General features: G+C 39.4%; 1 protein-coding gene across 9 annotated transcripts in view; it reads right to left on the reverse strand.

The window, feature by feature from the left end:
* Positions 1-13656, reverse strand: part of ptprfb (protein tyrosine phosphatase receptor type Fb) — a 167089-nt gene that overhangs the window by 152937 nt on the left and 496 nt on the right. The window lies entirely within an intron of this gene.

Raw genomic sequence — 13656 nt, forward strand, 5'->3', positions numbered from 1 at the left:
GGCTTCATACGCCTTCAGTTACCCTCTATGAGAAAATGTTTGTTTTTTTTGTTTTTTTTGGGTGGTGGGGGGGGGTGGGGGGGGGGGGGGGGGTGATGACATAATCGTAGCTGATTAGCTACGAGCTGGTTAGCTGGTTTCTTACAAATATAATTTGACTGGCACACACATTAAAAAGTTCTCCTTGGATTTCTCTAGCTTGGCCCATATTACAGGACATGAGCTAGCTCAGAAAACTACACACCAAAGCCAGGAAAGGGGAGAAAAACAAGCTAATCAACATGCAGACACAGGAAGCCAAGTGAGCCCGAGTCAAGCTGCCAAGCTGCCAGATAAAGATCTGTCTGACACGGGGACCTTTTAAATAATCCACTTGTAAGTACACCATTTACAAACTTTAACAACCTGCTTGGAAAAGCTGGTTTTCTGATGAGGGGCTAGGGGTGCAGGAGAAGATACATAATAGCTTGGAATTCTCCACAAAATGTTTGTCCAACACACAGAGGCTTTAAATGTCACTCATTAAAACCCAAAGCTACTGCTGCTGATCCTCCACTGAATTCCAGGGGCTCCTCAGAGAGACAAGATGTGGGCTCACTTTTTGCCTTCGTGTGGATCTTACGTAAGAATGGTGAGCCAGAGTTAGGAATTTTCTAAAGGGGTGTGCTGTAACACTAGAAGCAGGTGATGTTGGCTAAAACATTCGCTGTCAGTTTGCATTTTAGACGCTTCACAAACTAAGTCATATCTAGTTTGTGCAAGCCTTGTTTGTAATCTGACTTTCCCGTTTTCTGGGTCTACCAGGCACTACAATTCTGATAAGAAAAGGCTAAATGCAAGAAAGGACATGTTTGATGTGAAAACATGCAGGTTATCACCATGACCATCAATTGCAATCCATCTGTTCAAACGGTGACCTTGTTTACTTAACAATGTCCCCTAATGCCCTTTGCGTGTGAAGCATAAGACCATCTCTATATAATGCACAAAGCCAACATGGGAATCAGACAGGGGATTGCCTGACTTAAAAAGGACTAGAGAATTCTTAGCCCGCCTTTCTAAGAGGCACACACTGATGTCTGCCACATTAATTGCTTTGTGACAATTGAAGGCTTTAAATAAATTGGCACCATTTCAAGGGACTCAAGCTTTTCCAAATATTTTCAGATTATTCTGTCAATTAATTATCTCCAAATATTGTATGGGATATTACCTGGCTGAAACATATTCAGAACTGCCAGGAGGCTCCAAAGTTCAGACATGGAAATAAAGCTTATTAGGATGGGAAACACTCAAAGCAAATTCTTAAGACTTAGCTGTCCAGAAGAGCTTAACTACACTGTTTCACAGTATTTCAGAGAGAGAAGCTCCATTTTCAATTCAAGATAAAAAAGAATATTTTTTAGGAGGCAATTTCTATTTCTTTGACAGTGGTTCCTACTTCATGTCAAGGATAAGGTTCATATCTGTATATAAGCTTTGACAAAGAAAGATAAAGGTGGAAAACTGCTTATCCTTGTGCTGACATTAAGAACAACAGACTACTTATTCTGCCCTACAACTTTGATGCAATAAATTTACTTTGGTTTCTTTTTCTCTATTGAATATATGGCCTGAGAAAACCTAAACTTCACAACTGCAGATTGTACACAGTGAACTGGGCGAGGTGTGAGTATGCTTCCATTTCTGCCTGCATGTTCAGGCATGCAGTGGTAGTAGGGGCTCATACTTATGCTGGGAATGAGGGCCAAGCCATTCAGCGCATCTTGAGCTATAAATCAGCCTTGGTCAACCTGGCCAAGAGCATTTTCAAACCCATTTGCAGAAGATAATGCCAGCTATTCCTCCCAGCCCCAGGGACAGAAAAGCTAGCCTCATGAATCATTGCCCTTTTAGTGGAGCTGTAACATGGATCTCACCTTGCCGTGTCCATAGGGTCCTTTTGACTCTTCCTGGTAGGCAGAAACAAAGGGTGTCAATAAAGTAAAATGTTTGAGCTAGGATTGAAAAAAGCATAAATAAATAAAAAAAAATAAATCAAGTTATGAAGCACATTGACTCAGAGCTGACTAGAACCAGGTAAAAAGAATTGATCTAACAATAAAGCCTCTACAGCAAATTAGTATTCAGGTTAGGAATATAATACTACCAAATGCCAGAAAATAGGCAAATTACGTGACCGTAATAGTAAGACAGGATGTGCATCAGTTCATTACATGAAACATGCTAATCGCCCACGAGTATTAGTATCAGTGAATGAGGCAGTTTTACTGTTATTACAATGAAAGATCATCTACTCAGTGATCTCACAATGACAGGACACTGGACTTTGAAAGCTGTAAAAGCAAAAGGTGAGCTCAACTTCTGATGTAGTTGTTTCTCAGTACTACCCCAATGACTGCCTAAAAGGGATGTCTAACAAAGGTTTTGTTCAAAAGTACACAGGTATTTTTTTTTCTCTTTTTCAAAAAACACTGCTTGTCTTTCATCCACATGCAAATGCAGTTTTAGGTCACAGACCTTTGGGAAAACTCCTTCCAGTTCGAAGATGTTCAGAAACTCTTGAAATTTAGAGCTTTGACATGAAGACAAAAAGCAGCCTAAAAAAAAAACAACTTTTTTTTTTTCTAGGCTGCTAATAATCAAGAGGCATTAAAAAAAAAGGAAAAAAAAAAAAAAAAAAAAGAGAGACATGAACATGTCGACTGCAACGTTTCTGTAAACTACACGTGACTTTTCTTGCTTTTACACACATTTGCTCTGAAACACTGCTTTGTCCAAAAAGCACATAGAAAGTGCATTAACAGGCAATATAACCACACAATATAATTTTTAAATTTACAACTGGTAATATCTCAGTAAAGTGAGGTTCAAAGAAATTATATACGCCAAGTTTTAATGCCATCATTAAATGTGCAAATGCAAACTTTATGTGTAAATGATAAGGGCTTGTGTCTCTTCTTATGGGTTGATCTACGGAGAATGTCTCATTTGGACAGACAGTTTCTCCCTGTAAGGAGTTCCACATCCTGAACCCTTACCGCTGAGGATCTAGTGCATGTAGTCATCAATGAATATGTGTCATCTCTTAGGACTTTACATCCTTCTATGGCACGTTTTTTTTTTTTTTTTTAATATATTTTTGCAGTTTTCTTGCATAATGGCATATGTGTTGTGTAATATGTTAAATAGAGTTCTATGTTAAAGTAAAAATCTATCTAGCAATAAAATCTACAAATTAGTTCCAGTTTAATGCTATGATATGTGGTATTGTCCATTTTATGCTTGTATATCTGCCTCTATAAAGAGAAACATAAAAATAAATAAATACATATATATTTATATGGAAGATCTACCACACCCATGAATGTGTTGTAATGGAAAATAACCTTTAGACTTTGTTGAAATGGAAAACAGTCTTTTATACAATGTCCATAGACATTAAATTTACAATAAATTCCATTTAGTACTGACAGAACCAAATGAGTTTCCCTCCCTCCACCACCTAAACCACTCTGTAACCTCATGCTGTGATATTCCATTACTTTCTGACTACAGTTAGGAAAATTCGACAGGATTTCAGCTGTGCGCTGCAGTGTGTAACCTTGAAATGTACTTATTGTGAGTCTGATGAATGCTGGTTATGTGCAACTACGTACGGGGCCATTTATATTATCATAGCCCATATTTATATATAAATGGGGTCCAGGAAACAACTTATCATGCTGGTCACTGCAAAGACATTCCATTAAAAGCAAGTTCAAAAGTCCCCGTGCTTCTCCGTTCCCTGTTACTTTCACTTCACTGCAGAGAGATGGGAGTGAAACACTACAACAAATCCCTCATGGAGAGTAGCACACACTACAGCTTTATCTGTTGGTAATTATTTACATTTAAATCATGATTACTTCAAATAATTCCAGAGAAGCTGCACTTATATAACAATAAAGTATGGCTAACAGAAGTAAAGGATTTGAAAAAACAAAGCAAGCAGATGGTTATATTGCATTAATATTAAAGACTGTATGTAAAAGATGGATGAATCCACTGTGATGTTACGCATTGACTTTGGATTCTGAATTTTGAAGCCTAATGTTCATTAGCATTATGATCACCTCCATGTTAGTGTTTTGGAGTCAAAAGTTGTTATTTAGACTAGAGTGTGGAGTGGAGTTATCTTAATAGATAAATCTCTTTCTTCCTCTTTCTCTTTCTTACACCTCATATTCCAGAGTTAGTCAAAAAAATTGTGAATCTGGGTTTTTATTTTAGAATTAAATCTCGTCTTTCAGTTGAGTCAAGAAAGAGATTGGTCGCTGTAACGTTTCCTTCTGTGTTGACTACGGTGATGTTCTGTATATGTACGCTTGCTGTCGGAGTCTACATGCTCTGGACACTGTATCACGGATCATTAAGATTTATTACAAATTCTAAAGCTTTTACTCATCACGGTTTGCTGTACGACCGTGTCGGCTGGTCCTCCCTTCATGTTAGCAGATTCAAACACTGGTGTGTTCTAATATACAAATGTGTATTAGGTCTGCTTCCCTCTTATCTTCAGACAACAGAAGAGTTCAGGTCTTTACGCTCTGAGGTCTCAGGATCGTCTGTTGTTTGTTCCCATGCGTTCCAATTTGCTGCTCATTCTACACGGAATGAATTACAAAAATACCTTAAACTTCAGGACCATGAGTTTAAGGCACTTATATAATCTGCAAGTGACTACATCGAGTTGTAGATGTTTTGCATGATTTTTGTTTTTTAAATGACATGCATTTTATACCTGATTATCCTGTGTTTAACCTCATCCTGTTTATGGCTGTATGGCTGCTTTCTGCTTAAAATTCTATTAATTGCGCTGCTGCAGTCTTGGCCAAGACACTCTTGAAAAAGAGATTTTAATCTCAATATATTTTTTCTGGTTAAATAAAGGTTATAATAATATATATGCTAATTGGTGCTATGTAAGAGATTGGAGCACATACTTCTTGAATGGGCTGTACCAAACAGCAAGTCATTATCAGCCAGATTAAAACTATTTGTCCATTAAAAATGCTCCAAAGGCACTAACAGCACAAGCTCCAGCTCAGTGACTTCTATTAGAAGAGGCAGAGCTGTTATGAAGGGAGGAAAACCAAAACAGCATTTAGAGACCAAAACAGTTTTCTGTACCATGCGGTAAACATGCTTTTTAATGCTGTAAAGTTGGGTGTTTTAACATGGGAGTCTTTGGCGATTCTACGAGGACTGACGCTGTTGGAGTCTCAAGTGGCCACTGGAGGAACTTTATTTGCATTCCACACTGGCTTCACTTGTCAGCTCTGGATTTTGTTGCTTGGTGTAAATGCAGAAAAATTACTTGTTACAGTAACGGCAACATTGGCAAAATAAAGTAAAAGAATAAACGGTCACATATAGGTTTGTGATTTGGATCACTTGTTTAACAGCACAGGCCTTAAAGACATATGATGCTTTATATTCTGACCATGTAAAACATACTTCACACATTTCAGCATTTCACAAGCAAAAGCTTGAGCCCTGACAGTAAATTAATGACAGCAAACAGCCTCATACTATTAATTTGATTTTTATTTTATTTTATGTGCAATTTACTGTGTAAAGCTGTGGGGAACGTCCTCTTAAGCATTGCTCAGTCCTTAATTCATTTACTGAATTATTGCGTTACATGGCTTTATTGGAGTCACTTGTCTTCACTTGTGTCACAACACCAGCTTTCTGGACTGTCTCCACTCTTAGCAAAGGCCAAAAGTCAAGATGGGATTAAGACAGCACATAAATTAGCCTCTTTTTTTGGTTGTTCCTTGACTGTTTTGGGGTTTTTTGTGATTTATGTGAAGTGGCTCTGGCCATCTATCCACTAGTATCTATATTTCTATTGCAAATGAAGTGTTGTGTCTGCACAGCATTTATAAACTCTTACAAGCTTTCCTGTAAAACTTAGAAAGGAGAGGAAAAAATAATCTTCACTCACATTGACAAATAAACAGGATTTTGGTAGTGTGCCATCTTTATTTACTGCTCTTAGTTATTCACTGCTTCACCATGAGCTCCAGCGTGACACAATGACATGCTGTCAACACTAATGGTCTCTGATGGCATCAAGGCTGTGTCAGGAGGACACAATAGGTGCTCAGAGCCAAGGCCCTTGGTAGCCCTCCACAGACGAAGAGCTGTCATCTCTGTCCCTCAATGCCAAAGAGCCCCACCCCCACCCCCGAAAATCCCATCCATCTGCCATATCAGCAGGGCAGACGGAGTGCAAGGCATGCACTTTTCTGCCATTAACTGTTGTGTTTTAGCACGCCCAGTTAGTGGCAATGAGGGCTCATGTGTCACAATCTTCACTTGCCACAATCAACTCAAGGTCAGTTACTCAATTTTTGTTTACGTGCAAAAGAAGTGTTTGTCTTGTCCTGACACAATTTCCGTATTGTCAGGCCTCTAAAAACCTAACCAACTGTGAGACTTCAACTGCATTTATAGCTTCTGTAAGCAAAAAGCAACTTGACGACTGTCCTCGCTTCATAGTGATTTCTTATTCTTTTTTGGATGATTTTTGCACCTTAAAGAGCGCCCAGAATCTGTGTCCTTGTATAACCATATTCTCACCAAAGCTGGTAATGGACTGGACAGATATTCCCTTGAGCAAAAGAGCTTTTAGAGAAAAAAAAAAAAAGCTGGAGTGTACTAACATCCTTCTAGAGAAAGAAAGCATGCGAGATAAAACTTGCAAAGCCATGATTCTTAACTTAACTGGAAAACTGCATTATGACCGTCAAATGTTTCCCCATTATCACTTATGCAACTATGCTACAGTATTTAATGGAGAACAGTAAATACTAAATGAAAGATGAACATGCGCCCTATCTTTCAGAGAATAATTTCCCCAGTGTTAATGTAAGGCAATATATCTGAAAATTGAGAACTCAAACCATGTTTAGGGTGAAAAACTAGCTCGCTGTGAATTGCACTCAATGTTTAATCTATGCGTGTGACATTTAAATCAGCTTGATAAGACAGCTGACTGTTTGACCTTCATGTAATGTTCCGCATCCATTCAGGTAACAATCTGTGTGTTTGTGAGAATATGCGATTCCGAGTGCCCTAATTAGATGAGAAGCTAAAAAGAATAGGTAGTCAATGACAAGCACAACGAATGACACCTGCCGCTGAACCGCTGCTCCCATTTGTCCCCATGCAGCATTTGTCTAAAATGAAAGACTGCGTCATCTGTGCGCTTTTGCTGACTGGGCAGATGAACAGCAAAGGCACTGAGGTCTTCGAAGTGTGTTGCATGTTCCTGTCAACTCCACAGTGCATTTACCAGCACACAGGATGGGGAAAAAGCTGTCTAGAGTGGCACAGCCAAGGCTGAGCATCCACAAAACTGATGTTAAAATCTCCTTTGAAAGAAGTAATAACCCACGAGCGGCAACTGTAGAGGCCATGAAGCTATTTGAACTCTAATGATTCATAAAATTCACAGTTGGATTTGATGCATTACAGTGGCATTACAATTTCATATGTTTTCAACACTGCAAAAATAAGGCCTGCCTGAGGATGATTCTCATGTTTCCATTTTCAATTTACTATGATACCATCTTTATGAAGGCATAAAACTACAGCATTTGAGAGCACAAAGTGTAACAACGGAGATTTGTCTCTCCAAGAGGTTTCGCAGTGGGACTGATACAAAACAAAAGCTGCTGCATACAATGAAACAAAAAAACATTCACACACAGTGCCAAACCAGGAGACATCGCTTCAGATGAACAACCATATCGCTACTGTCGAACAGATATTGAATAAATTGCATGGTCAGTAGTCTGATTCATCACACGTACCAGAGCACTGGTACGTGCTGCACTGAGTGATGCTACATTGTGTGCAACACAACCTGTTGCTACAAAAGCACATTATTCTGTCAGCTATCAGCTTTTTCTGTGGGTACTTTTTAGCTTTAACATTACAACACAACTTATTGTAAGAGGTATGTACTTGAGGCACCGTACTGCTTTAAAGACTAACTTGGTTTCCACATTACCTGCAGCATTATCTCCAATAAGCCTGAAATTCATCAAGCAACACATTGTGCTTTAAACATTTCTCTATTTAAGAATCATTTCCTAAAACAAGGCCAAAAAATAACCACAATGCCACCATAAAGAACAAAATAGTTTGATTTTTCTGTATCTTTCAACCATTCACAGCAGCAATGGGCAGCACAATTTTTGATTAATCACTCTTACATTCAGTTAAAATGTATGCTATATATGAAGTTAAAAAAAAAAAAAAAACAATTACTAAACTCAAGACAACCCACTTCTGTGTGTTTTGGTGGTTAAGGGTTTTAATTAGATGGCCTTTTGATAATGCAGAGCCATCTGGGACTGTCTGAGATCACAGGGACAGCAGATGAATAGCAACAGTTTCTACATCTCACTGTAGACTTTGTTATGCATACCAATGGGCAGCTAACTGCACATTGTGTGTATGATATTCCACAGTTGTGCAGAGTTCCATTTCTCACATCAGAAAATCTGTTAACAGAAAAAAAAAAAGAGCAGTGATATTTTGGGCTCTTGGTGAGCAATAAACTTAGGATTTTAAAACTTAAAAAGTTGTTCTCAATTTTTAAAATTGTATTAAAATCCCTTTCAGAGCCAGAGTTAAATTTTTATGCAGCTAATTTTTTATCATAATTGAGGTTATAGTGATGGTGGTATCTTTATCTTCAACAAAATGTTAAAGCAAAAAAAAATACTCGCTTTCTCTAACTCTTCAGTAACACTTCAACTCTGGAGGGAGTCAATGTGTGCTTTAACGATAGAAACTCAATCAAGGCTGCTTGGCCCATTAATAGTCATGTTTTATGTATATACAAGAGCAAGTCAAGGTGCTTACATGTCCATAGGTCTATACAAAGAACTTGGACAACAGCTCTAATTTACACTTAATAGCTGGAGTGAAAAGCTTTACCACTCAGGGAAATGCCTGTATAACCAAAAGCAGATGGACCCCCTATATCTCAGCGGTACTACTGCCTAAATGAAAACAGACAGAACCGATTAACCTAACATATGACCTTTCAATGTCATCTATATTCACTACTTCGCTCAGTAGCACTCGCACACTTTGAAGTAAAAAACAACAAACCACACGAGGAATGGATAAAAAAGGGGGGGGGGGGGGGGGGGGGGGCACGTGGTAGAGCAGGCCATTTTTAGCCCATATGTCTGTTTCCACTTTTCCAAATGCAGGGGTGCCCTGTAAAACATTGGTGTAAATGGTTTATAATGTCACCAGTGGACTCTGAAATGGTAGAGCTGGTTTCAATCAGCAGTCAAATTGCTCCTACATTACCCTCGCAGACAGAGTAGTAAATCATTCTTTGCCTCTATGCTGCTGACATTAAGGAACAGGTATTCTTAAAAATTCACCAAGCGTGCTACTAAGAGCTCCCTGTCTCTATGTGGGGATGGGATGCTAAAAAGGACAGTAGCTGCTGTTTGCAGCATCCCTACAGATGCAAGGGCAACATATCCTGATTCCCCTAAGCGGAGAAATCAGCACACCTCAGATGTGTATGCGATTCTGAAGCCTTATGCCTACAGTAACTGACCTGATTTGCACCCCTGATTGTAAACTTTAGCTTACAGACAAACAAATTCTACGCCAGAAACACATCACAACCAGTTTGAACCAGTTTGGTTAAAAAAAGAGTTTTGGTTTCCTTGTGCCAACGCCCTGACAGTGGGCCAGTGAGGCATCTCAGAACAGTTATAATCCCCTATAAACCTGAGAAATGCTGATCCCGCCCACCACAGACCAACACACTATGGGCAAAACCTCTCATTAGAACTCCAGGGCCCTGAAATTACCAAGATTTTACCCATACAGAAAGCATGAGAAAGCATCAGCGGGAAGAGGGTTGTGCCGAGTGGTTTTGCAGTGTGTGGCCACAGAGGAACTGGAGCTCCTTAACAGTGCCATTCAGTCCAACCCCTGACAGGGAGCACCGGCGTATGAGGGAGCTGAGGCAGATGCTCTGGCTACTAGCCCCAAACCAGGCCTGCTAGGAAATACCCTACACAAGAATACACAAAACACCACAAAGGCCAGAGATGTACTGAGGCCAACAAACACAACAAATCAACAACATAGAAAGGGAAGTAAATCTTTTAGAAAAATTTCAATCAAATATTGAAAAAAAGAGGATAGAATATCAACACCATTTTTGGTGTCCTTGCTAAATTAATTGAGGTGTCTTTCCACCAGTTAAAGGAATGCCAAATAACTGAAACAAATGTGTTAATGACCGCCTACAGACATGTTTCAGATGTATAGAAATATGCTTTAAATTTTTTTTCTATTTGATATGGTTTGCATTTATAAAAAAAAAAGAAAAGAAAAAAGAAAAGAAAGAAAAAAAAATCTAATTTCCAGGGTTTTTATTCTGGTCCTTTTCCTGGCCTTGAGGGTGGGTGGGGGTGACTACACTTGGCAGTAAGCATTACTGCTGCATCTGGTAAAAGCAGAGACTCTTTTTCAACAGAAATCTTTGTATTTGTGTTGTATTGATCAACACAAATATCTGAGTATTACTGTATACCCGAGTAAGTAAAACCCACATCAACAATCCCCTGTTATTCCAACCTTTAAAAGGGGGAGTGGATTTTTCTTTGGACCTGGATGAAACCTCTTTGGGTGGGCACCAAAACCTCTTCTGCAGGATAAATCAGCTGCAAACCAGTCGATTCAGGTTACCAGCAAATCAACTGGTGCATCTCTACTACTGAATGCAAGATGTCTCCTGCGTCGCAAAGTCCATTCTCAATGCCAGTGCAAGATTCAAGTTTCTGGACAACACTGAATATTTCCGAGTGGAGCAGGATTATCTTTCAAACTAGATGTGATGGCGCAAATCTTGTTCTCAGACGTTAGGTTGGAAATAGACTTCTGTGGTCAACTCTGAATGGGGTGCATCTAAAACACAGATTTAGATAGGCTGCGCAGGGATATTAAGTATACTCTATTTTGCAACTCATTTCAAAAAAGTTTTTAAATTTAATTTCTTTATTTATGGATGCTCTTATTTTGAAAGCTTCATTGCTGCTAGCCAGCTAGCCCTCGCCCTGACTGTCTCATGTTTTCCCACAGGCAGGTTGACGAGGTCGCTGTTGCGGTAGGTTTCCACCATCTCTGACTGCATCTGCCAACTGTAGCTCTTGTTCTTCGCTGAAAAGCTGCTGTAAGCTAAATGGTCATTCTAAGTAGAACCTGCAGCAGGTGAGGAATCTATTAATGTGCTGATGCTGGGGAGCAGAACAAGTCATCGTTGCTACCTGCAGTTCAAGATGGTTGAGATTAAGCCCGTTCAAGTGATTAGAAAAATCACTGGAGAAACAGCTAAATAATAATCCATTATCCTTTACATACCACAAACACATTCTAATTCTGTGGGAAACACTGGAAAACACATCTTTCTCTACAGTGAAGCAATTTTCTTAGTTAAGGTTTTTTGATGCTGCTGCTGTGGTCAAACTGCGTCTATATTTTGAATTTTAATCAGCAAAGGAATTAGCAAAGCTTTGGTTCACTTCAGTTATGTGGCATGCACTTACTGCCAGTACGCACAATGACATCACCTCCTAAAGGCCTAGGCTATTTTTCTGCACAGGCCCCTGACAAACAAAAAAAAAAATCCAATACAAACACCTTTCTGGAAAGAAACAAAGCAAGAAAGCAATGCAGGAATCCATTGTGGGCCAATCTATAATCCCTCAGGAATCACAGTCAAATCACACAGTCACTTCTTTTCTTAAAGTATTTTTTGGTTTGGGGGGGGGGGGGGGGGGTGGTTGTATAAAATAAGCCTAATGCTTGTAGGAATGGGTCAGCATTTATCAAAAATATTAACATACTTCACAGAAAGAATAAAATAAACAGGAAAATGAGCCAAGATAAACACAGCAAAGAAACTCTGTAGCATCCAACTCCATTTGAACAAAACCTTAATGCTTCAACAGCATGGCACCCATCAAGTCTGTCAACACAGGTTTAATTGATAACATGCCTGTTATCAATTAACAGCACATGAGTCAGAATCCGGGAGCCAAACAGATCCAAAATCACGTGTTTCTTCAAATTTCATTAATCCGCATGTTTGTAGGTGAAATAATCTATATGCACAAGCCACGTATCAGCTACAGGACAGCTCAATACAACTCTGGAATGGAAATACACCATTTCACGTTCCTTTCAGTTGGCAGGATCTGAAGGTTAGAAACCCAAACATGCAGCACGGCCCAGGATTTGGTTGCAGAGAGCCTCTGATGCAATTCCAAGAAACTAACTCACCCTGTATCATCCTGTTACAGTCTGGCTCATGGTTAGCTCTCTTCATTGTGTCTGTGACAGCTTTAAACGGATTCATGTATTGATAAAGCACAGCCATGAGCCCACTTCAGCATATAACCAACCCTGCAAAATTGCTTCCAATCCTTTCTTTAAATAAACCCAACAGGGCAAGAGATTGATGCAATGCTGAGGAATCTTTCTGTATATCCACCCAGTATTTAAAAAAAAAAAAAAAAACACTCCCTCCAATTCAGGTATGTTCAAGACCTGAACTGGCCTCCAGGTTATTAGATGATGTGGCACACCTGCAAACTATAAACGCTGTCATTAAAAAAACAAAAACGAAAATGTTACACAATTAAAGTCGCTCATGCATGACTGCTGATAAAATGTAGTCTTTAACCAGCACGACATTGCTTTTTTTTTTTGACATGAAACCTTCCTCTGCAGCCAATGCTGCAGCAACTCTGAGGGATGAATAAGACACATATGACAGGAGCCTCTGCAACTGATGGGCATACAAGGACTCAACGACCTGTCTCTGATAATGATAAATAAAGAAAAAAAGCAAAGATTTCATGGCGCGCGCGGGGGTCCGCTGCCCGACGTGCGCGCGCACTCATGCACGCTCACACCAAGTGAAAAAGCCAGGTCTGAAGACAGCTAGGACCTCCAGGCAAAATCGTTCTGTATTGTAATGGTAAAAATGGGAGCAAATCACTGCATCGCAATTACGCACCAAACGAAAAGGGGAAAAAAAACAAAACAAAACAGGGTGACGACAGGCTCGCACCTCAAAGACCACCACTACCCCCGTTTATTCTTTCATTAGCGATTCGTGCAAACACTGTTCACTGAAAAGTGCATGCAATCTATAAAATTTTTCTCTTGCAAAAAGAAGAAACTGATTAATAATCTGCCCCATCCTTTCCCATTTACCTACATATGAGTGGATTTCTTTATTAACTCGAAGGCAGGCTATTTCTTGGACTGTCTTTCCAGTAGACTACGTATTATTTGCTCTCATACGGCGCTGAAATAAAAGTTGCTTGTACCCAATACATTCAGAGTTAGCATACATAAAACAGCAACAAACTGTATGCGTGGCTGTCTGAGGTTAGTCGGAGCCCGATTTTTTTTTTTTTTCCCCAGACGGACCGACAGCTGTTAACGTTGTGCACCTTTAATGTCATTTTCTAAGTGTTTCCACTTTAAACAAACAAATTCGTGAGTGTTTTAACCAAATTCCCGCAAGTTATGCAACTTAATGGCAAA

Source organism: Archocentrus centrarchus, chromosome 17 (assembly GCF_007364275.1).
Source record: "Archocentrus centrarchus isolate MPI-CPG fArcCen1 chromosome 17, fArcCen1, whole genome shotgun sequence".
Taxonomy (NCBI): domain Eukaryota; kingdom Metazoa; phylum Chordata; class Actinopteri; order Cichliformes; family Cichlidae; genus Archocentrus; species Archocentrus centrarchus.